Source organism: Triticum dicoccoides, chromosome 6B (genome assembly GCF_002162155.2).
Source record: "Triticum dicoccoides isolate Atlit2015 ecotype Zavitan chromosome 6B, WEW_v2.0, whole genome shotgun sequence".
Lineage (NCBI taxonomy): Eukaryota > Viridiplantae > Streptophyta > Magnoliopsida > Poales > Poaceae > Triticum > Triticum dicoccoides.
In genome coordinates this window covers 636,786,458-636,790,223 of record NC_041391.1, presented here as the reverse complement: position 1 = coordinate 636,790,223, position 3,766 = coordinate 636,786,458, and positions in this window count along the sequence as shown.

Genomic DNA, 3,766 nt, shown 5'->3' with positions numbered 1-3,766 from the left:
GAGGGGGGGGGGGCTTCCGGCGCGGCGCTTCTCCCCGTGAAAAGGGAGTGGGCGGAGCTCGTCGCCATCAAGCAGGAGCTGGACGAGGGCAAGCTCGTCGCCGTCCAGCGGGAGCCGGAGGAGATCGCGCGCCGAGGCGTCATCGATCCCGAAGATTACGTCGGCGACGATGTCGACGCGGTCGCGGCCGCCATTACCGCACGGAGCTTGCAAGAGGAGGAGGAGTGTCGCCGGCACGACGATGAGCTCCTCCTTTTCAAGCAAGCGGTCGCGGCCAACCTTACCGTGAGGGAGAAGGACGACGAGTGGCAGCACATCTGCAAGGAGCAGATGGAGAAGTACATCGACCTCGTCAGCTCCGACGAGGAGGACTAAGCTCCTCCACCGCGTCGGCCTCCCCCTCGTCCATTTTGGTAGGCGTCGCGGGCCCGCAGATCCCCCTCCCCCTTCTTCTAGTAGTAGAATGTAGTATGATCTATGTAGCTTGTGAACTATGAATGATCACTGTAGTTGTAATTTCTCCCGCGAAAGATTTTTTTAAATTATACAGTTTCATATACGGGGTCTATTCTGCAGCACACGATTTCGGCCGCAAAACCGTTTTTTTCGAACTGAACGCGTTATGTGGGTCGACATTATACGGGGTCTGCTAGAGATGCTCTTCGCCAGAAACGTTTGCTTTTGGAGGATGTCAATTGTGAACGTTTATCATGGCCGTTTAGCTATAGGTGGGTGGCGGTTTCTTCAGACTAGCATGACAATTTCATGCCGAGAAGGCAATCTTTTCAGAAAGCTGTCACCGTTTGATCTCGATCAAATGGCCGGAAATGTGTTTGTTGGCAATTTCTTCCAGCGGACATTCATCAATTAACATTACCGTAGATTTTAGGGCAACTTCAACACGGTCGCCGAATCACCCCTAAATGTTTGGACCGATCGGGCTGGACATTTTTATGCCATCCAATGGGAGTCACCAAATGTGTGCGGACAATGAGCCAAACTGTTCAGGCATTCAAAATTTCACAAATCGAAACCAAACATAGGAGAGATACGGGTAAGTCCGTACATGCTGCGGACACACCAACTCAAGGGATTCCTGTTTCGGGTGATATTCCAAACTTTGTTTAGATAATAAAGCGGCGGCAGGTTTTCCGCTCAAAAAAAGGGATTCCTATTTCCTAAAAGAATTTTAGAGGTTTCTAATCGTTAGGGGGGAATGTATGGGTTGTCCGATTCATAGGATTAGGATTTTTTTTTCTACAATTCATTTTATACTAGTTTTTCTATGCAAATTTTCATCTAGTTCAACCTCATGTGAAATCCTATGTTCTTTTCCGCGCATAATCAAACACACATACTAACCATGTAGTTCGTGACATTCATTGTTTTAATTTGGCTATGCTGGCTAAACAAGCTTGTCGTCTTCTTGAGAACCCTGATTCCTTGTGTGCCACCATTTTGTGAGCTAAGTATTTCCCTGATGGATATTTATTGAACGCAAAATTAAAAAAGGATCATCCTTCACATGGCAAAGTATTATGGCGGTGGTTAATACCTTAAAACATGGCTATATTTGGCGAGTTGGAAATGGTCAGAAAATTGATATTTGGGAAGATGCTTGGATCCCTAACTGTGCTAACAGAAAAGTCATTACTCCATAGGATCTCATCATTCTTGTCAAAAGTGTCGGATTTTATTGACCCCTCTTCGAACAGGTGGGATGAGGATCTCATCAGACAGACCTTGTGGCCCATTGATTCACAACGGGTCCTTGCTATCCCTCTGCCTCAGTTTGATATGTCAGATTTTGTTGCCTGGAGTCATACTAAGAATGGGATTTTTTCTGTTTGATCTGCATATTTTGTTGAGTGGGATCATCAACATGGAAGGAAACTTCGTCGTACTAATCGAATGGATCGAACAAACTTTAATCCAATTTGGTGTAAGATTTGAAATTTATCTTGTCCGGCGAAGGTGAAAATTTTTATTTGGCGGACGCTACATGGTACTCTTCCATGTCGTGTTACGCTTGCTAATAGACACATGAAAGTTTCTCCTTTATGCCCTTTTTGTGCTTCTGGTTTAGAAGACACAAAGCATCTGTTGTTTCAGTGCCAGAAGGCAAAAGAGGTGTGAAGAAGGCTTGGCTTAGATGAGATCATTGCTCAAGCTTGTGAAGTTGATCGTGCTGGAGAGGCGGTCCTTGGTATTTTGTTGCACCTGCCTAACCAAGATTTATCTATTATGGGGTTTCAGAATATTCGGGAGATGATTGCCATTACGTCTGTGTATTTGTGGTGGGAAAACGTAAATTAGTGCACAATGAGAGAATTCAAGATGCAAAACAGATTTCAATGGGGATACAAGCTCTTGCAGCTAATTATGTTGTTGCTTCAAGTCCAAGGGCTTCTATGAAAAGAGGGGGTTGGACTCGTCCCCCGGTGGGATTTGTGAAACTTTTGTTGATGCTTCCTTTGATCATGATCTTCTTAAAGGTACGGCTGAGGCTGTCCTGAGGAACGATAAAGGGAATTTTATTGCAGGGGGTACATGGAAAATTGATCATTGCGTTGATGCTCTAACAGCGGAGGCTTGGGCTCTCAGATTCGGTCTTTCACTAGCGCAACGTGCGGGTTGCAATCGCCTTGTTATTAATTCTGATAATTTGGAGGTTATTGAGACGATGAATAATGACCGACGGTCAGCAAGAGCGGCGGCGGCAATTTTTGATGATTGCTAGTTTTTGGCGTGTGATTTTCCTACCTCTAGGTTTTAACACTGTAATAGGGAAGCCAATAAGGTTGCGCACGAGTTTGCTAGGTTAGCTAGATTTTCTTCTAATGTTGATTGGTTTGAGGAGCCTATGATTGAGATTGTACCTTTCCTCACAAACGATGTATCTGTTATTTCGGTTGAATAAAGTTCATATGTTTTTCAAAAAAATAACCATGAAGTGCGCAAGATGGCAATTCCTGCATTTTTGCTATTTAGGGCTCATTTGATTCAATGGAATTTCATTGGATTTTTGGAGGTTTAGAATCGTTATGAATGTCTCCTGCGTTGGTTGTTTGTTTCATAAAATTGAATCCTATAGAAAATTTTCATAAGGAATCATATGTACTACATTTCATAAAAAATATAGCATCCACTCCAACCTCTTTTTATAAAAAAAATTGTTTTTTCTGTGCTGTCAAACACTCTATGCTAATCTTATAGGATTTAAGTGGGCATGCCACTCTAATCCCATTTTTTTCTATTTCAACGTTTTGAGAATCATGTGAATCAAAGAGGCCCTCAATATGGTGCAATTATTTGTGCTTTTGTACTCCAAAGGGTTGATTTTGTAACTCGGACAACTTTCTGCCTTATTGCATACGTATTTTTGTAAATATTGAATACACTTGTTATATGTTGCACTTGGTGTAGTCCTATTTTTAAAGATTAATTACAATGATGGATGTTTACAGCTTCATGTATGTATTTAAAATAACTTTTGTCAAGTACTCCCTTTGTCCCAATATATAAAAAAAATTAGTTAGCTTGCAAAAACGTCGTACATTGTGGGACGAAGGAAATAGTGGGTGAAAACATTGCATGCAAGGGCCTCCCTCCCCCGCTCCCTTCCCCGCTCCCCCGCTCTAGGGTTCCTCCCTCCCTTCCCCGCCGCCGCCGGCCTTCCTAGGCCTTGCCACCACCGCCGGCCGCCGGCCGTCCCCGACCCCCCCTCCCCCCTCCCACCCCCCTCTCCCTTCCCCCGGATCCGCTC